Here is a 21,872-nt window from a genome sequence, read left to right as displayed (position 1 = left end):
CGCTATTGCTAAGTTCTTAGCCACAGTTTTCTGGGATGGAATCCATGTGAAAAAGAAACACTAAGAATGCGATGTCCACAGAGATGTGGGAGTAATAGCAATTCTAGGAACTGGGGACAGGGGGGCTATCACGAAGCCCCGGTGAGACCCTGAAAGAAGGAAATGATAGTTTCATGTCTATTAATTAAAGCAATGTGTGAAAATCGGAATACTCCAAATAGCATTCATTTTTATTTATGTATGTATTTATGTATTCATTTATTTGTTGGAGTCTCACCCTGTCACCCAGGCTGGAGTGCAGTGGCACGCTCACGGCCACCGCAGCCTCGACCTGCTGGGCTCCGGTGATCCTTTTGCCTCTGCCTTCCAAGGAGCCGGAGCTACAGGCGCGTGCTACCACGCCCGGCTCATTTTTTGGTTTATGGTAAAGATGAGATCTCACCAAGCTGCCCAGGCTGGTCTTGAACCCCTGAGCTCAGGCTATCCTCTTGTCTCAGCCTCCCAAAGTGTTGGGATTACAGGCTTGAGCCACCACACCTGGCCTTATTTATTTATTTATTTTCTTAGAGACAAGGTTTCACTATGTTGCCCAAGCTAGTCTTGAACTCCTGGGCTCAAGCAATCCTCTAGTTTTCGCCTTGCTAAGTGCTGAGATCACAAGCATGACTCACTACTTCCGGCCAATCAACAGGGCGTTTAAAAAGACCCATCTCCTGAAGTTGGAGGATACATACAGATGAAGATTAGGCCCAGAGTGGCAGAACTCCACAGAACATTGAATTCTCAGCCTACACAAGTCTTCTACACCAGAGTCAGCCTGGCTAGGGAATCTTGTGTGTATAGATGCACTTGGATTGTTGAAATTCCAGACTCTAAATCTTCTAGGTCTGTAGAAGCGGTCTAGTACCCATAGTGAGAAGATAGAAGGGCCCTCTCTCTTGAAAAATATGCCAAGAACTCAGAAAGGGCAGTGTCTTCTAAGCCAATGCTTTCCCTTTTTAGATCTTCCTTCATCTCTTCTCCTGGCCGTTATCCCTCCAACTGGGCAAGTATTGGCTTGTTAAGAGAGGATAAATGGCGTATGCCAAGAGGCAGCTGGGCCTGGCTCACATGGACTGCCAGGAGATAGAAAAGTCTGACTGGGAGGGGATCTGGAGGGTGCTGGATCAAGGTGGGTGGGCTGTGCCGGTGAATCAGAAAGAATTTGTCAGCATGAAGGCGCTTTCCTGAGATTCTCTGTGGTCACAGAAGATGGAGCTTACATTGTGCTGACATTTCTATGTGAAAGCTTAGAGGAAAATATTTCTCATTAAACAACAGAGATACCAGAATTTCCATCTTTAACACATGAAAAAATTGGGAATGTTAGTGTGAATAGATAAAGAGTCACTAGTTTAACATGTTCCTTGTTGACCAATGCAGCAAGGAGCACACTGGTCAGGGAGTGCCAGTATCATCAAGAGCTCAGAGATGCTGTTCATGACTCCCTCCTAGCAGCCCTGTGGATTCTAGGATTCCGGGAATAGCTGGGGCCAGGTGGCAACATTTGACGACCAAAGTCAGGATATGGAAGTGTAATGGATAGTATCATGCCTTACCCAGCTGTCCTCTTCTTCACAGTGACTTATTCATGCCCCAGCTTCTGAGAATATTGGCTGCTACTGGCTTCAAGGAATTGTATCCACCAAGGTTAATCCCCTTCTCAGGAAACAGCATTTTCCCAATGGTTGGCTAATGGGGAGAATCTAAAACCTGGATCCTTGACTGAATTTGTGATAATTCTCAAGAGTCCTTCTAGCTCCAGATATTCCTGTGGGATTAGTTAAGTCTCATTTGCAACTTCATGGATGATGGGTAACCAAATCTGACCTAACCAAGCAGGTACGTAATGCAGGAGCTACACTGGTTGTGCTGTCTTTGTGAGAGAAGATTAACACAACTTTGCCTCCCTGGTAGGTTACTATTGATTTGGTAAGTGCATTATTTTATCTGCCTCTAAAGAAGAAATACAAGAAGCAGTTCACATTCAAAAGGGAGGGTCAACAATATACATTTAAAATCTTATCTTGAGACAATATTAATTCTGTTCGTCATAGTTTAATCCCAGGGGACCTGTATTGTCTAGACATTCTGTAGAAGACATTTCTCCCCTCTAGTGATGACATCACGTTCATGGGATCTGTTGAGGAAGAACAGACATGTCTTCTGGATGCCTTGATAAAACACGCGTGTTCCAGAAGGTGGGAGGAGAACCCTACTCAGTTCAGGGATTCACCACATTAGCGAAGTGTTTAGGGATCTAGTGGTGTCTTAGTCCATTTGTGACTGGGTAACGTATAAAGAAATTCAGGCTGCTTCTGCTCAAGGTGGAAGGTGAAGGGGAACTGGCATGTTCAGAGGTCGTGTGGAAAGAGACTGAAAGTGAGAGAGAGGACAGGGAAGTACCAGGCTCTTTTTAACAATCAGCTCTTGGGGCAACTCCTGCAGGAACTAAAAGAGGGAGAACCCACTCATGGTTGTGAGGAGGGCACCAAGCCACTCATGAGGGATCCACCCCCATGACCCAGACACCTCCCATCAGGCCCCCCTTCCAATACTGGGGACCAAATTTCAGCATAAGGTTTGGAGAGTTAAATATTCAAACTACAGCAAGTGGTCTGGGGCACCACCTTTATTATCCTTCCAGAATATGGGACAATTATTACACCTTGCACTTTCTACCCCTAAGAAGGAAGCACAAAGCTTGTTAGTGTGGTATTACTTCCATGATGAATGTATTTGGTGAAATGAAAATCTTCTCACTTCACGAGAGACTCGGGTCAAGATCAAGGAAAGATACCTCGACAGGTCTAATTTGTGGTATAAGCAGCCCTTCTAGGTACAGAAAGACACTGTTTGAAAATTCTGGCCAGACAAAATAGGAAAAATAGTGCAGATCCATCAAGCTCTGGAGTAAGGACAAGCCTTGTGCAGCTTCCAATGATCATACATACACCATTCAAACAGTCCTTGTCATGTTATTTTCTCAAGGAGAAACAAACTGAGCATCTCACCATGGGGCCTAAGTGACTATGAATCCAGAGCTACCCATCACGCTCTGGATGCTGTCAGATATACCGGGTCATAAGGCCAGGTGAATGAGAAGCCATCGGTGGTATAATGGGAGTGGTCGATCTTAGGCCTTTACACAAGGCACAAATCAGTTACATGAACAAGTGGCCTAGACAGCCATCACCTACTGTTGTTGTTGTTTCCTTTCCGCCTAAAGTTATATATGGAGGATTCCCTACAGCAAGTTGATCAAGGAAGAAAAGACTCCGCTTGATCACAGATAGACTGGCTGAAACTGGGCACTGATTCACTACAACCCCACTCAGGGGTGGGCCTAAAACACAGCAGCGAGGCACAATGCTCCCGGTGGGCAGAGTTGTGTGGCGAGAAAATTGGCACAAGGCAAAGGCATATAAGGACTTATAGGCAGAGGTGAGTAGCCTAGCGGGTTTCCAAGGGGCCAGAAAAGAATAAAATTGGAAAATGAAGGACAAGAAATACTTGGGAAGAGACATGGTAATGAATCTGTGGGCATGGACACTAAGCGTGAGGACATTTGTATCAGAGTTAATGTCTTCTAGAAAATATCCACCTCAGAAGAGTCACTAAACTCCTGGAATGACCCAGGAGATGTCTGCCTGTGCCTATCTTTGGCCACTCCAGTGTCTGTGACATGAGCTCAGGCACTGGCGTGATATAAATAGCGTGACAGAAGTTCTGCAGGGGTCACTTGATGGGAAGTTGGTGATACAAGATTTCTTCCATACTGGAAAGATCAGAAACATCTTCTGACTGAATTGACATGAGTTCCAGGCATTGTTTGCCAATTGTGACAGGGCCTCAGACTTCACTACCTTATGGTTCAGAGAGTCTGTTCTACCACAATGGGATCTCACGTAGCATCAGATCAAACCTAGACAAGAAGTGAAATTGTGGGCACACGATTGTGAGTTCACTGGTCCTGCTACTTCCAGAAGCTGCTGCCTCTTGAAGGTGCAGCTGAGATGACAACTAGGAAGTGACACTCTGTAAAAACGGGGAGGTTATCCCTCAGAAGGTGGTATTCACTTTAAACCAATAATTATTATATGGTGCTGTGCCCCTCCTAGGTAAAATATATGCATTTCAGAACCAAAGAGTAGGAGTAGAAGTAATCTTGCTCCCCAATGCTCTTGGTAAATGGAGAATTTGTTTTTCCCAAACCTTGAATTTCAGACTTTAGAAGTCTACATGTTTTGGTTTGTAGAGTAGGAATGCTTTCGTCAGAGAGCGCCACAAGAGTCAGTGAACTAAAAGTAAAGCTACTGTTTCTGCCTTGGCATTTTTGACTCCTTCTGCCAGCAGGCTAGCAAGCCAAGAAAGGAGATACAATACTTTTAGGAGCAATTGATCTTGATTATCATAAGAAGGAGGGAAGGATTGCTGCTACATAATAGAAAGGAATAGATCTGTTACTCAGGTCAACCACTGAAGTGCCAAGGGCCTCCCATGCTTTGTTGCATCTGTTGGAAAATGAAGGACAAGAAATACTTGGGAAGAGACATGGTGATGAACCTGTGGGAGTGGACACAAAGTGTGGACAAGAACGGCAACCTTGGATTGACAAGGGCATGGTAACCAGGGCTGAGACCCCACAGAGATGAAATTCTGGGTTAACCCATCAGGGAGCCTTGTAGTTCAGCGGAAGTGCTAGACAAAGTAGCGGGGAGTCTAGAGTAAGAAGAGTGAGGTGATACATGTCATTGATGACCTTGAGACCAACGGCAGCAGCTAGAATTGTAGTTCATGCCATTGAACTTCCCCTTGAAAGTTTTCCCAGAAACTGACTAATACGAATCTTGGAAAAGTTGTGCCTAGATTGAATAAACTTAATATGAAAAGCAAATCGATCTAAGCAATGCAAGGGTGGACCGTAATGAATGTGCCGGCGCCTTGCCCAACCTCCTTTCCCATTTGGGTATCCATCTCCCAGGAGTTGCTTTGAGTGTTGTTTAAGAAACAGCTTAAATTAAAACAGTCAATAGAGAAGATTGTCCAACCGAGGAGATGAACTGTCAGGATCTGACTCACCCAGGAGATTTATGCAGCCCATCCTCTCCCTACTCCCGAGGCAGACCCACATGACGGACATGAGGGTCCAACAAGGTACAAAGGGGTTCAGCCTTCTTTCCTCAAAAAGACCACATCTGTGGTGCAGTTTGCATTCCAGAGCTTTCCCATGGTGTCAAACTGAAGCTAGTCTCCAGACAAGACCATGTTCTTGCTTGGTTTTCTTCACCTTGTTTCTTTTCCCTCCCTTCTCCTGAGAGAATTCCTTCAATAAATAATTTTAACAAGACTCCTCATCTCAGGCTGTTTCTGGGGAACCAGACCCAAGATAGGAGTCTTTAGCATAATGGGGGTATTTGAAGACGCTTGTGTTAGTGAGATCACGTGAGAGGGCAGAATGAGAAAACCCTGGAGAATAACAATGATTAAAGAGCAGGAACAGGAAGGAAAAACCCAAGATGCTGAAAGGTAGGAAATAAACCAAGAGTGTTGCAGAGGCCAAAAAGGAGAATGTGAAGGAAGAAATATGGTAGTTAAAGTGTCAAGTGTGAAGAAAGCTTGTAGCAGGTGCTGTTAGCTCCCTCACCAGATTTCTTGGGTTCTCTTTCACTTTGGAGGTCTGCCCTTGAGCAATTAGAGGGTCTTACCAGCTATACCTGGTAGCTATTTCAATGTCTATTTGGGGACAAAATCTCTGATCCTTTGTTTGATGGTGGAACAGACTCCCAGTACCATCTGTGATCCAGAGCTCTCAGGGGAACCAGCTGTAGGCTAGGTCAACCACATCCTTGCTTGGCCTCTTCCTTTCTCTTGTCCTAGATCCCGTCCCTCTTACAGGTACCTTCTGAGAGCCTGGGCTCCTTAGAAACCAGGCTGAAGATTCTGGTTCAGGCGATGTATTGGTGGATTGTTCAGGCACAGTTCAAGTAAGGTGAGTATCGAAAAGTATTTTTAGAATTTGGAAACTAGGATACAGCTAGTAACCTTGGCAAAAGGTCAGATTAGAGTGGGTTGTGGAATGAATGGGACAATCAGCATTTTGTTGTGAAATTAAGTAGAACCACAGAGGCAGACAGATTTGAAAACAGGGTCAAATGAAGGGTGTGTGTGTGTGTGTGTGTGTGTGTGTGTGTGTGTGTGATGTAGATATTTTATGATGTCAGATTCTTACTCATTCTATGTTTAGAGAAAATAATCAGCAAAAACGGAGAAGTTGACAGTCCAGGAAAAGATGTGGAACCAGTGTCAATGAACACCTGTGTAATTCTCATAAAAACGTGTGTGAATAAAAACCACAAACTCAGAATAAAAGATAAGTGGTAACATTTTTTATATCTAGTAAAAGTACTTGCAGGAGAGAGCCTCAGAAGCATCCAAATCTTCTGAATAGATAATAATGACAATTTTCTGTAAAACAGATAAACGGGACCTTAAAATAATAAGTTGCTGATTGCTTGATCTGTGCCATGTAAAACATATTTCCTGTTGCGAGGTAAGATGTCATAAACTGTATGGCAAATGATCTGGGCTATTTTAGGAGTTGACCCATGACTTAAAAGGGGACTGACGTTTTACCAAATTGGGATGGATGAGGGAAACACACATCTAGACAAGGGAAAATGGGACTAAATGAGAATTTGGATGCTTTGAATTCAACAAATATAAACCCCAAAGTAAGCCAGATGTGGTAGGGGCTACTAAAATGTCTGCACAATGAGCCCTGTCTCAGGATATTATAATTGTTATTGTACACTTGAAATCCGTATCTTAAATTCTGATAGTTTTTGAGAGCAGCTCAGACGCATCATATAAATATTTCCCTCTCATTTTTTCCATCTACAGTTGCCAACGGTCCATTGATGGTCATTCATCTTATTTTTTATTTTTTCCTTGTTTTTCAAGAAGTCTATCCCCTTAGCTCTGGGAATTCTTGCCGATTTGCACAGTTTCATCTGTTGGCTCAGTTTAGGAAATTTACAAAGTGACATTTTATAAATTTTCTTCTATTGGCTGCAATGGCTGAAAGCATCCATTTAAGCCTTGGCTCCAAGGCCAAAGATATAATACTATTGTTCAGTCTGAAATGTGGCAATAATTACTAACTTTATGAGTCTCTCTCCTATAATTATTGGACCCCCAGATATCCATTTATCTTTGCTTTCTCCTGGACGCTTCTATTACATTTGATCAGAGAAGCAAGTTTGAGGAGTTGAGACACATCTGGTTCACATGCTTCTGGCGACAGCTTGACCGGAAATGTAAGATCTGTACTTGACTTTGTGGGTCAACTGATTCGGACTGTGTCAGGCTTTAGTGGGTTCATCATTTTCAAGGCCATATACTGTCTGGCAAGACTGTCCTCGCTCCAGTTTGACTCCGTCTTTCCCTATCCCACTACCCCCTTCCATACAGAGGTCACTCAGTGTGGCTGGATTGGAGATGACCTTTCTGTGATAGGTTGAGGAATTGCTTTCCTTACTCTTTCTAATAAAAATAATAATTAGTGAATGTGAACCTTTGTCAAGATAATCCTCGGCTATAGGTTCACACACAACATTTTTGTCGCTGAGTGTTTTTTTCTAACTGCATTGTACCAGGAATAGCTAATGCATTGTCACTCACTCTATGGACGTTTTCTAAATCCCTCAGTTTTCAAAAACCCTTATTAGTTAGTTACCTTTAGATAACATAAGGGTGAAGACCTTCCAGGTGAAAAAAGACTCATAGGAGGTAACACATGAGTGCACACCACATCGTCAGGATGCCAGGTTTTTGGTTTCCCAGACAACCAGACGCATCTTCAGAGTTAATCAAAACTTTCTAGAGCCTGGATGTCAAAACTTCAGTCTCACTAATCTTGGTAGATAGGGCCAACGACTAGCCAAACAGGAGACGGGATCATTTCTTTTTCTTTTGCACCTCTTCCTCTGCTTTCTCCTTACTGTCTCCCTATTTTCTCATCGTTGTACGCCAACTTGAGCAGCTCTGTAGCCTCTGAACAAAGCTCAATGAAAGGCTGTTCCTCATCTTCAGAGATCTAGAGTTTAGTGGGGGTGGGGATATGTATCATGTAAATAACCACAGCACAATGTGGTGTTGTTCTGAAAATGGTGCTGTGTTCTGTCGAGGTGGTGTATACGGAGGATAAGAATACCAAGGAAGAGAAATTACAAAGGGGGACCCAAGAAACCCTGGCATTTGTTTATAACAAAATGTGGGCTGGGCTTGGTGGCTTAGTCTGTCATCCCAGCACTTTGGGAGGCCAAGGCTAGTGGATTGCCTGAGCCCAGGCGTTCGAGACCAGCCTGGGCAACTTGGCGAGACCTCATCTCTACAATAAATGAAAAAATTGGCCGGGTGTGGTGGTGTGTGCCTGTAGTTCCAGCTTCTTGGAAGGCTGAGGTGGAGCTAGAAGGATCACCTGAGCCCAGCAGGTCGAGGCTGCAGTGGCTGTGAGCGTGCCACTGCATTTCGGTCTGGGCGATGGAGTGCGACTCCAACTCATAAAAACCAGACAAAACCAAAATGTGTATTATTCTTCCACGTTTAAACTTCAGTCACCGTCAACGTACCCTCCGTCTGATGCAATACACTTATTGAGATGCTTTTTCCACTGCTCAGAAGAGTTTTTGAACTTGTCAATTGCGATGCTTGTTAGTACTTCCGCCGCTTTTTGTTTCCCCTCTTCCACATGGCAAAATGTTTCCCTTTGAGGACTTTTTTCATCTGGGGAACACGTAAAAAGTTGCTCGGAGTGAGACTGGATGAATAGGGAGGGTGGGGCACGGGGGTCATGCTGTTTCTGGTCAAACTCAGCATGGTGTGGGCAGGTGTGCTTGTAAATCGCCTAACACGAAATGGGCAGACGCCTTGAAAGAATCCCCAACCACAAATTCGCTGAAGCCAGACGCAGCCTCTCACAACAACACCAGCTGGCACACTGATGTGGCACACTGATGCTGACGGGTTCCTGCAACACTTACCTCAAGGGGGACGACCACTCTACAAGGGTCTGCCCCCCAAAAGATCATTCTGGTTTTTTTGGGAGACCCCCCATCTACTCAGGGAGTGGGGGATGGAGGTAAGACTGGACTTGCGTTCTCCCAGCGTTTTCCTTCTGAACTGAAGCTGTGCTGGTCACCCCGTCTTCCAAACTCTCCCAAAGCTTCCACCATCGGCATGCCATCCATCGCCAAGGCTTGCACGTCTGCTTCCTAGACACAACCTCTCCTCGGCATTGCTCTTCTCACTACTCTTCCAGTCCTTCTCTCTAGTCTTTGCCTCACCACACTCAGGCTTCCTGGACCTAGAATGCCCTTCCTTGCTCACCTTGTCAGATTTTCCTCCTCCCAGGAGAGTATTTGGGCTTGGAGGACAGAAGCTGTCCATGACTGAGTGACCTCTTAGCTGAGTCTGTAGACATCCTCGGGAGTTTTATGCTGGGTGTGTGGAAGAGGGTGAGAGCCACAAGGAATTTTGGAAGTTTAGAGGTTTTCTGAGATTCCGTCGTTAAGGATCAGAATAATGAGAGAACAGAGAACATTCAGAGACCCGTGAGTAGCATTGTGTGGGAGTCTAGGTTGGGGGAGTGGCAGGAAGGACTTTGGGGAGAGAGAGAGGAGTAGATTTCGTGATCATTGATGCCATGCAAAACACTTCGACTTTCTCCTCCTTGAGAAGCAGTGTTTCCTCTGTGATCTCCAGTTATGTTTCTCAATCAGGAGTACTACTGAAATCCCATTTACAGGGAAATATTTTTCAAGGTCTTCCAGTGCTCCTCTAAATAAAATTACGATACTCCTAAACAGGTACAGATATAAGACTAGTTATAATCTCTTTATGCTTGAGCTCTTTTATTACTAGCCAACAAAAACAAATTTGTGTGTTAAATGAAAGCAGAACCATAAGCCTTATGAAAGGGAAATTAATTTCACTTTTAGGAATTTAAATCAATAGGTGGTGGTTGGCAAAATTAAACTACTAGTTTGAGTTTAATAAGAGACAGATATACCTGCTGGCATTAATCTACCAACTTATTTATTTATTCTTTTTTGGGACCCCAACAGACTATCCTTAGAGTCACCATCCTTATCAGTGTCATTATTGTCCTGATAATACTCATATTATCAATACTAATTCATTATTATCCACCTAGGTTTTGACTATTGAGCCATTATTTTGTCGGGCCAACCAATTTAATATTATATAGCAACCAAAACTAACCCCCCCCAAAAAATCCTCCAAAAAAAGAACACAATATCTTTTATTTGTTTATTTTTGAGTTGGAGTCTCACTTTGTTGCCCAGACTGAAGTACAATGGCCTCGACCTGTTAGGCTCTGGTGATCCTTCCTCCTCAGCCATCCAAGTAGCCGGAACTACAGGCACGCACTACCATGTCCGGCTAATTTTTGATTTATTGTAGAGATGAGGTCTTGCCAAGTTGCCCAGGTGGGTCTTGAACTCGTGGGCTCAGGCAATCCACTCACCTCAGTCTCCCAAAGTGCTGGGATTATAGGCTGAGCCACTGAGCCCAGCCAGAACATTTAATATCTTTTATCCTTTCTTACTCTTTGGAGAACATCTTTCCCTGAATACTTAACAGAAAATCGTTTTGAACAAGACAGAATTTGCACACACAGTGGCTCTAAGTGATTATGGCATTGAGTGCTATGATCCTTCGTGTTCAGAATTCTTCACTTTCACGAACCATGCAGGAACTCATTTCTTCCAACTCTTTTCTTGAATTGGGTCATGGTAGAACTTTTGTCCATATCCTGCAACATGAGTAGTCATTACCTATCAATTACATGTTAAGTCTGCCAATGATTTTTCCTCATTAAACCATAGCAGATATATTACTGTGACATAGAATCTTGTTTTTCCTGAGTACTAATGTATTAAAAAGCCTAGTTAAGAGGCAGAATTTAAAAATTCAAAAAATAAATGCAAAATGCTTTCGGGCAACAGAACTATTTTCCAAATTAAGAAAAATAGACCAGCAGGGTGGCTCCCACTTGTGATTCCACTTCTTTGGGAAGCTGAGTTGTGGGGATTGCTTGAGCCCAGGAGTTTGAGACCAACATGGCAACATAGTGAGACCTCATCTCCATAGTAACATGAATCAGGTTTGGTGCTCTGTGCCTGTAGTCCTAGCCTCTCAGGAGGTTGAGGCTGGAAGATGGCTTGAACCCAGGCTGCAATGAGCCATGATCGTGCCACTCCACTCCAGTCTCAACAGAGAGAGAGAGAGAGAAAGAGAGAGAGGGGAGGGGAGGGGAGGGGAGGGGAGGGCTTTAAAAAAAAGAAAAATATTGCAAGTGTATAATGGTGTAGATGGAAAAATTAGATTAGTTTGTCAGTCTCTTTTTGTTTCTCCAGGTGTATGTTAAGCTTTCTGTGGTGAGGGACTGTGAATTATCCAATTTTGATTATTTAAGCACTTAACAAATGTTTATTGAATGTTAACTATTCATCATATTTATTAGAGAAATATCACCCAAACAATGTTGAGGATTGACTGTCTGGAGGTGAGTCAGCAAGCTGAAGATTTGGAGGACTGCCAAGGTGACTAATTGAATTAGGAAATGACAAATGACGAACCTGGGTAAGCCAATGAAGATGAGAGGGAGAATGGAAAAGCTTAGAGAGGAGAATTAACAGCATGCTACATGAATTTGAGTTCTGAAAGCTGTTCTAGACTCTGCCTCTCTCTCAGCTCTAGTCTTCCATAATCACCAGAGTAGATGTTATTTAGCTAAAGCTATGAGATAATTATTTTATTTTATTATTTTGGTGGTGGGAGGTGAGTTTATTTTTAATTCTTTAGGTGCCGTGGTCATTAAGCCGTAAATATTCTGATCTGGCATCTACGACCCCTGTGTAGACCCATGCAGGAGGAGAGGTGAAGCCTCTCCTGATTTCCTTAGTTCTTAGCATAAATTGCCCATCTGAAGGTATTATATGTAGAGTTTGGTTAACAAATGTCAGCTTCTTGGACGTATACACTTGCCTTATCATATGCTTATCTTTTGCTTGCCTTTCAGACATTCAACTTTTTTGCCTTTCTTATTATTTTTAATTGACACATAATAATTGTATATATTTATGGGGTACAGTGATATTTTGATACACGTATACCATGTGTCTTAATCAAATCAGTATATCCATTGCCTCAAGCAGTTATCATTTCTTTGTGTTGGGAATATTCAAAATCTACTCTTTAAGTATTTGGAAATGCACAATAAATTGTTGTTCATTACAGTCACTACAGTGTTATCGAACATTGTTATATAAATTATTCCTCCTATCTGGCTGTATCCATTAGCCAACCTCTGGCTATCCCCTCCCCTCCTTTTCCAGTCTCTACTAACTACTATTCTGCTTTCTGCTTCTGAGATCAACTTTTTAAGCTTCTACATGTGAGAGAGAATATTCAGTATTTGTCTTCCTGTGCTTGGCTCATTTCACTTGACAAAACGTCCTCCAAGCTCATCCATGTTGCAGTGAAGACATTCAGTTTTGAAAACACCTTTTGGAAAGAGAGAGACAACCTCTGTAGACTTAGAATTTATTGATGAGGATTTTGCTAGCTGACACCAGAGGAGAATTGTGCATACAAATAAGAAAAGAAAAGAATTAAGAATGGAAATTTGGGGAATTCCTTTTTTTAAGCTCTTTTTGTCATAGTTATTTTTTCAGTAAAGAAAATTTGGAAGAGAGGAAAAGGTAGAAAATATTACTTATATGTCTACTGCTAAGCATAACCATTATTAAAATGCTTTTGTATAGATCCTTCTAGCATTCCCTATATTTAAAGATTTTTTGATTTTTAAAAAATTCCATTTGGACTGAAGACAGTAACATGGAAAGGACAAGTGGAAGAAGAGGAATCTCTGAAGGTAACTGGAAGAAGGCTGGAGCAGAAGCAGGCAAGGAACTGACAGAGGACATCACTGTCGATGCTGAGAAAAACAGCATTTGAACTGTCAATACCATCCACATACCTGTCGTTGAAAGCCCTCTTACTTGCTAACTAGGTGGTCATCAGTGATCTTAGGTAGAGCAATTTACAAAAAGATTGTTAGGCTCAGTTCAATTTTAGAGTAAGTTAAAGCTACAGGTCACTTTAATTAAACTATGCCTTAAGCACGACCCTATTCACTCAAAAATTATACAAACATCCAAAACAGCCAAAACCTACAGAAGAACCCACATGACAAAGACTCTAGAGACAGGAACGAATGACAAATCTTTGCCAGACAAAGTAAGAAAAAAACCCCAAATAACACATACTATCAGTTAACCATTTCTTGCCTCTTATTGGCTCAGTTTTTCTGGATGATGTTTTAAGCCTGTGTGTGTGTGTACTCACGGGCAGAGTATCATTCATGAACTCTGGGGTTCTGAAGGCGAGTTCTAGAGACTCCCTCAACATGTAAATCAAACAAAAACATAAACAGCATTTTTCATATAAATTCAAACTGTCAGATTTTTGAACATGTGACATTTTAAGGTATATGAGCACACAGGAATTTTCTTCCACAGCATAGCATATCCACATGCATAAGGCATAGTTTAATGAAAATGACCTGCAGTTTTAACTTACTTGATGCTTTGGGATTCTTGATTGCATTCTACAAAATGTGAAAGTGTTAATTCCTTAATTTAGGTCATGTATCCTCATCTCTTTGGATTGGAAAGCCCTTGATAATAAGCTAAGAAACTCAAATATGCTGTTTCATCACCTCTGTGACTCTTGCCTTGAAGATGTACTAGTTGCTTCTTGCAAGGAACCAAACAGATCCAGGAGGTTTTTTGGTTTTTTATTTTTAACTTTATTTTATTGTAAAGATGTGGGGTACAATTCAGGATTAGGTACATAAGTAATGTATATGCAGGTAAAGTTTGAGGCTTTTTAAAGTGAACACATTTTACCCATTTTTGCCACATCTCGTGTTTTATTCCTGCACCACTCGCGTATGAGGAAATATGCTACCTCAGCACATTATTACCCTCCATACCTTGCTCCGCTTAAAAGGATAGTTTGACAGGTTATAAATCATGCATGACCCCAGAGCAAAGCAAAACCCCCCAAATATTTGTGATGCTTGGTAGTTTTCCCAAAATAATATTTTACTGGTGCATATGTTTTCTCAACTGTTGTTTGTTTGCTTTCTTACATATTTTGGAAATATTTGAGCCATTTGAAGAAAGATTGGAGAGTATGCTGTTTTCTCAGGTTAAGGTATGTGAGTCTAAGATGCTTGGAATTTCTAAGTGGCTATGTGTGAAAAAAATAGATGTGTAGTGTGAATTTGCATATTTTAAAAATAAATTTGGTTTGATGCCACACTCATCCGTTTGGTATTTATTTTATTTTTAGAAAGTGATGAAAGTTGGGAAAAAAATATATATATTTTTGAGTTGGAGTCTCACTCTGTCACTGAGGCTGGAGTGCGTGGCACGCTCATGGTCACTGCAGCCTTGACTTGCAGGACTCAGGTGATCCTTCTGCCTCAGCCTTCCAAATAGCTGGAACTACAGGTGTGTGCCACCACGCCCAGCTAATTTACTGATTTACTGTAGAGACAAGGTCTAGCCAAGTTGTCCAGCCTGGTCTAGAACACCTGGGTTCAGGCAATCCTCGCGCCTCTGTCTCCCAGAGTGCTGGGATTATAGGCATGAGCCACCATGCCCTGCCTAAAGTTGGAAAAATATTAAGAATTATGTAGATTCATGGCTGAGGCAGAGTTCTGTGGGTCTATCTGACAAGGAAGGCTGTATTAGTATGTTTTTTGAATGTGTCATACTTATCTAGCACGGAGATGTTCAAAAGTAAGATGTTCAAAGAGTGTTTTCACCTGCAGAGACAATGGATTTTTTTTTTTTTTTGAGGCAGAGTCTCACTCTGTCGCCCAGGTTGGAGTGCAGTGCCACGATCATGGCTCACCACTGCCTCAATCTCCTAGGCTCGGGTGACCCTTCCACCTCAGCTTCCCGAGTAGCTGGGGTTATAGGCTACCACCAGCCACCACATTCAGCTAATTTTTTAGTTTTCATTTTTTGTAGAGACGAGGTCTTGCTATGTTGTCCAGGCTGGAATGTAACTCCTGGGCTGACATGATCCTCCCACTTCCACCTCCGGACAATAATTAGTCTTTCAAGAGTACTATTGTAGGAAGGAACAAAAAGAACAAAGAAGTGTAAGGGGGAAAAGCAGGAATAGCTTTAACCTTGAGGCAGGCATGACTCCTTTCCTGGAAACTTTCTCTGCAGACATCACGCAATTGATTGTGCCTTTATCTGCCGCACCTGCATAACCAGCTACATCTGCTTCTGTAAACTTGCTTGCCCACGCCTCCAGAATGTGGCGATAAGAGCTCTGGGAAGTCCCAAGTTCTATCTTTAGCCTGCCAGGATGTAAATCTAAACTACATCAGATAGTCTTGTGTTGTAGCTCAGGACCCTTGCTCGGAAATAGTTCCCTGCAAGCAGCCGCTGGCCAGCAGAGCCTTGACTAATAAACCTCTCCTTTGTTAATCTGAGTCGGTGGGCTGTCATTTAATTGCTTGGACCCTACTTCATCTGGGGGCTCGCCCAGGACCCCTGAGTGCTTAAATTGTGCCCGTTTCAACTGATGGGACTTGTGGGGCTGCGGCCCTATGAACTCTCTGGGTTCGCTTGGGCCTGTGTCTCTGGCAGACTCACAACACCCCTGGGAGCCCTCAGAGAGGTAAGTCAGGTTCCTGATTTTTGCTTCAGTGCACTCCGGTAGGGACCCCCAGGAAAGCTGGACGCAACACTACTTCTGGGGTCCGAGGTCCCGGTGAGACGTCACCGGGACCTCCTGTTTTGCCCTCGGGCAGTCAAGTCTCTGTGTTTAGTCCTTGTCCTTGTCTTTTCGTGCTTGGTATTTGTCACTGTTGCATCCGTCACTGTTGTCGACATCATGGGACAACAAGGTTCTCAGCCTGACACCCCTCTGCAGCGGGTCTTGTGCCACTGCAAGGATTTCCAGAAAGCGCCACAGGACACGGCTGACCCGGTGAACAAGGGTAAACTAACCACCTTTTGCTGTCTCGAATGGCCCACATTTCCTAATTGCAGCTGGCCACCCGAGGGGACTTTCAATCCCACTCTAGTGGAGGGAGTCCGCCAGTTCGTCTGTGGCCATCATCCGGACCAGATCCCGTATATGACAGCCTGGTACCTCCTGATAATGCAACAACCGTCATGGATGAGTGGGGCCCAGAGAAATGATAACTCTTCTCATATTTTATCTCTACAGGAAACTCCTAAAGCCAAACCCCAGTCCTCCAGAGTCCTCCGGAGGACCACGACGTTCCCCCACCATACCCTGCGCTGGATGAAAACAAGGGGCTCAGGAGGCTCTCAGCCCATCACACACTAGGAGTGGGCCCCCCTATCAGCCCACCTATCCCCTGCTTCCCCATCTATCCTCAGGAGAGCCGACGGGTCCCAGTCAACTGACGAGCCCGGATTCATCCTCAGAAAAACCGGAGACACAGACGCCAGCGGTTCTCCCTTTAAGTCAGGCCCCAGGGTTTGATATGGGTGGGACAGGAGCCCCGCCTTTGATGGTATATGTCCCTTTCTCTACCAGTGACCTCTACGATTGGAAAAACCAATACCCGCTGCTCTCTGAAAGACCTCAAGGTCTTATATCACTCTTAGAAACTGTTTTCTTTTACCCACCAGCCCACATGGGATGGTTGCCAACAGCTTCTCCAAGCTCTCTTCACCGCGGAAGAGAGGGAGAGTCCGCCAGGAAACGAGGAAGCTGGTACTGGGACCAGATGGCAGGCCTGCAAAGCAGTCCTGTGTGGAGCACGTCTTCCCCACTGAGAGACCTAGCTGGGACCCCAACACTGATCGCAGTAGGGACCGTCTCACCACCTATCGCTGGACTCTGAAAAGGGGTTTCCGGGCTGCCACGAGGTGCCCAACAAACTTATCCAAGGTAAGCGAGGTTATTCAGGGCCCACAGGAATCTCCCACTGTTCTTCTGGAACGACTGATGGAGGCCTACTAGACGTACACTCCGACAGACCCTGAAGCTCCTGAAAACCAGAGGGCACTAGTCATAGCATTTGCCTCCCGGTCAGTTCTGGATATAAGAAAGAAACTGCAGAAAATTGAGGGCTTTGAAGGCAAAAGCTTGTCAGAATTAACAGAGGTAGCTCAGAAAGTTTTTAACAATAGGGACTCCCAGGAGGATAGGCAGGCAAAGAAAATGGCCAAGGGAGTGGTGGCGGCCCCGGAGGGAGCCGGGCCAAAACAGCCAGCTGGAAAAGGGGACAACAGAAATGCAAAAAGAAAACCGCTGGCGGAAGACCCATGTGCCTACTGCAAAAAGTTTGGGCACTATGTGAAAGATTGCCCGAACAAGCCGCCCTGACCGCAGCCCCCCCCTGCCCCAGCACGGTGGGAAGAGAACCCACCATCACCGCCCACTCCCGTGCTCCAGCTGCAGACAGACTGATGGGGTTGGGCCTCTAGTAACACCCCCCTGGAGCCCAAGGTAAAACTGACAGTGGGGGAGGGGTGAGCCTGTCCTCTTTCTAGTGGACACAGGAGCTGCAATCTCAGTTCTACAAAAGGACAAGGGCCCCCGTCATCAGAAACGAACTCTGGTCCAGGGAGCTACCGGAACCCGGTTAGTCCCCTGGACCACCGAAAGGACGGTAAACCTGGGAAAGGGGGAAGTGACGCATTCGTTTTTAGTAATGCCAGACTGCCCGTACCCGCTCCTAGGGCGAGACCTCCTACACAAGCTTAGAGCCAGCATAGGCTTCCAGGAAACCACGGCAATGGTAAAATTAAGCCAGCCAGAGGTGTCAAGAGTTCTTGTCACTGTCCCTCTAAGTGAGGAGTATGTGCTAACCGAGAATAAGCTCCCCCTGGACCCGTCAAATGCCTCCCTACTAGTTCAGTTACAGACTGAGTTTCCCTGAGTATGGGTTGGCATCCCACCAGCCGCCCCCTGGCATCCCGCAAGCCGCTGGCATCCCACCAGCCGCCCGTCATTGTGCAGCTCAGCCCACCAGAGTAAAACAGTACCCTCTACCCCAAGAGACCAGGAGGGGTACTGCAGTCCACAGCCAGCGCCTCCGGCAGGCTGGAGTCTTAGCACCATGCCACTCGCCCTGGAATACTCCGCTGCTCCCAGTCTGGAAGGCAGGCACAGGGGATTACCGGCTGGGGCAAGACTTAAGGGAAGTTAATAAGCGAGTGGAGGACATTCAGCCCACGGTCCCTAACCTGTATATCCTCTTCGGGCGGCTCTCCCTGAAAGACAAGCATATACTGTCCTGGACCTTAAGGAGGACTTCTTTAGCATCCCGCTGGCCAAGCAGAGCCAGCCTATGTTTGCCTCTGAATGGACAGATCCAGACAAAGAAGAGAGTGGCCAATTCACTTGGACCCGACTCCCACAAGGGTTCAAAAACTCCCCCACACTTTTCGATGAGGCTCATCACCAGGATTTCCCCGCCTTCCGGCAACAACTCCCCAAAGTAACTCTGTTGCAATATGTAAATAACCTGCTGATTGCAGCGATCTCAAAGGGTGAGTGCCTATGTGCCACCAGGCACCTGCTCAAAGAACTCCAGACCCTGGGGTATCAAGTATTGGCAAAGAAGGCCCAGCTCTGTGTTATGGCAGCCACCTGCCTTGGCTACAACCACCAGGGAGGTAAGAGGTCTCTGACTAACCAGCGCATACAAGCTATAATAGGCATTCCAGCCCCAGGAAATAGAAGGCAGGTCCGGGAATTCCTGGGGGCAGTGGGGTACTGCCGGCTCTGGATCCCAGAATTTGCTGAACTTGCAAAACCCTTATACGAAATCACAAAAGGACCAGAGGCCAGCTTCCAATGGACTCCAGAGGGCGAAAAATCTTTTCACACCCTCAAAAGTGCTTTAATTTCAGCCCCGGCATTGGCCCTGCCAGACATAGAAAAGCCACTCCACCTCTTTCTGGATGAGAGGTGCAGCATCATCCAAGGGGTCCTGACCCAAAAGCTCGGGCCATGGAACAGGCCAGTTGCCTATCTGTCACAAAAACTAGACCCACTGGCCTCAGGCTGGCCGCCCTGTTTGCGAGTTGTTGTGGCCATTGCCGTATTGGTAAAAGAATCAGACAAACTAACCATGGGACAAGATTTAACCATTACGGCCACCCATGCTGTAGAGTCCTTGCTCCGAGGGGCCCCTGATAAATGGATGTCTAATGCTCGTATAACTCATTATCAGGCACCATTGCTAGACCAGCCCCTGATCAAGTTCCAGCGTGCCCCCAGCTCAAACCCTGCAACTTTGCTGCCGAACGAAAGCTCCTTGGAGCTCCTGCACTGCTGTTACGAGGTAACGGAGTTCCAGAAACTACGCTGGGATCTCACAGACATCCTGAGACATAGCCCTGACCTGACACTCTTCTTGGACAGCAGCAGCTTTGTGCAGGATGGAGTAAGGTACGTGGAGGCAGCGGTCGTCACCTTGCAAGGAACTGTATGGGCCGAGGCCCTACCGCGGGGGACATCAGCCCAGAAAGCGAAGCCGATCGCCCTAATGAGGCTCTAAAGGCAGTCGCGGGAAAAACAGTTAATATTTCACTGATAGCAGGTATGCATTTGCCATGGCTCATGTGCATGGGACAATCTACCGGGAGAGGGGATTGCTCACTGCAGAAGGGAAAACTATTAAAAACAAAGAAGAAATCCTGAACCTTCTAGCAGCTCTTTGGGCCCCAAAGCAAGTCGCCATTATCCACTGCCCCGGTCATCGGACAGGAAACTCAAAGGAGGCGATAGGAAACAGAAAGACGGACCAAGCAGCCAAGGGCGCTACTTACCGCAGGACCATTTGCTTGTTAACATTACCCCCGCCTCCCCGGTGCTGAGCGAGTCGTTAAAGTATACAGATGAAGAAGACCTCCTGACTACACAAAAGCTGGGTGGAATCAGTAACCCCAAGGGATGGCCGCAACTCCGGGATGGTAGGCTCTTCCTCCCACAAACTTTGGTGCGGCAACTTCTATGCCAACTCCACGAAGGAACTCATTTGGGAAAAACAAAATTGACTGAACTTATACGGAAGGAATTCTGCCTTCCCTGCCTAGATCAGCTGGCGCAGGAGCTTATTCAAGGCTGCGTGCCCTGCCAACAAACCAACAGTGCTAAGGCCAGTGTATCCTCCCAAGGAGTCCAGGACCAGGGATTGACCCCCAGAAGACATTGGGAAATAGATTTTATAGAGGTAAAGCCTGGACAGTATGGGTATAGGTACCTGTTGGTGCTGGTGGACACTTTTTTGGGATGGTAGAGGCGTTTCCCACTAAAACTGAGACCACCTCAGTTACTGTCAAGAAACTTTTAAACGACATCCCCCGAGATATGGCCTACCCACATCAATAGGGTCAGACAATAGACCAGTATTTATTTCAAAGCTCACAGAAGGTATAGCAAAGGCACTGGGGATAAACTGGAGTTTACACTGTGCATATCATCCCCAGAGCTCAGGTCAAGTAGAAAGAACGAATCGGACACTTAAGGAGACCTTAACTAAATTAACCCTGGAGACTGGTGAGGGGAGGGTGACCCTCCTTCCCTATGCCCTCCTAAGGGCTAGGTGTACCCCCTATATTAAAGACCTAACCCCCTTCAAAATCCTCTTTGGATGGCCTGTGCCATTACTCCCCAAAATTGGAATAGAAAACGTGGCAGAATCATCTAACCACAACTTGCTTCAGTCATCAGAGGCACTCCAAAAGGTTCAAGGGGCTGTGATGGAAACGTGCAGGCGGCCCTCCAGAAGCCAGCTCCAGAAATCCCTACCCATTCCAACCTGTTGATCAAGTTTGGGTGAAACGGCACAAAACCGAGGCTCTTGCCCCTAGTGGCAAGGTCCTCATGTAGTGATCTTGACAACACCAACTGCCTCATCTCTACAATAAATCAAAAATGAGCCGGGCGTGGTAGCGCGCGCCTGTAGTTCCAGCTACTTGGAAGGCTGAGGCGGAGGGATCGCCGGAGCCCAGCGGGTCGAGGCTGCGGTGGCCAGGAGCAGCCGCTGCACTCCAGTCTGGGCGACTGAGTGAGACTCCAACTCAAAAAAAAAAAAAAAAAAGTCAGCGGTGTTCGTCCTTGGATTCATCACTCGCAGGTGAAAGCAGCCACTGACGTGCACCTGGAGACATGGAAAATCGTCAAACTGGCCGCCGAGGAGGACCCGTTAAAGATAAGACTCTTGCGAGCCCAAAATCCTAGTCTTACTCCTCATGGGGCTCCCCCTGAGCCAGGCCTATCAGCCCCACTTGCGGTATTACTATGCCCTGAAAAACCACTCCTGGCTCTTAATGGGCACCGTCACGGGGACTGTAATCTCCACCTACTACGGGGACAGACAGCCGGTTTTTGACTTTGAGCTTTGTAAGTGATGGCCTAGTCTACCCCTGATCCCCAAAGGATGGGGAAGCCACAGCCCAGAATTTCCGGGGTGCAAGTATAGCAACATAGAAAACTTGCTAAAGTCGGTTTCTACACTTGCCCAGCTGCCGGCCCTACCCACTGCCACAAAGCGCCAGCAGTTTCACTGTGCTGCCTGGAGCAGCGAAACTATGGCTCCTTGGAAAGGCAAAAAGGACCCATATCTATCTCTCAGCAGGAAGCCAACTGCCTCCCCTTGTAACCAACCTAAAACCTGCAATCCCCTAAAGCTCGCAGTTATTCATTGGGATGCCTTTAGTATTCAA

Source organism: Carlito syrichta, unplaced genomic scaffold, assembly GCF_000164805.1.
Source record: "Carlito syrichta isolate Samal-C Ts95f unplaced genomic scaffold, Tarsius_syrichta-2.0.1 Scaffold82254, whole genome shotgun sequence".
Classification (NCBI taxonomy): Eukaryota; Metazoa; Chordata; class Mammalia; order Primates; family Tarsiidae; genus Carlito; species Carlito syrichta.
This window is presented reverse-complemented; position numbering follows the sequence as displayed.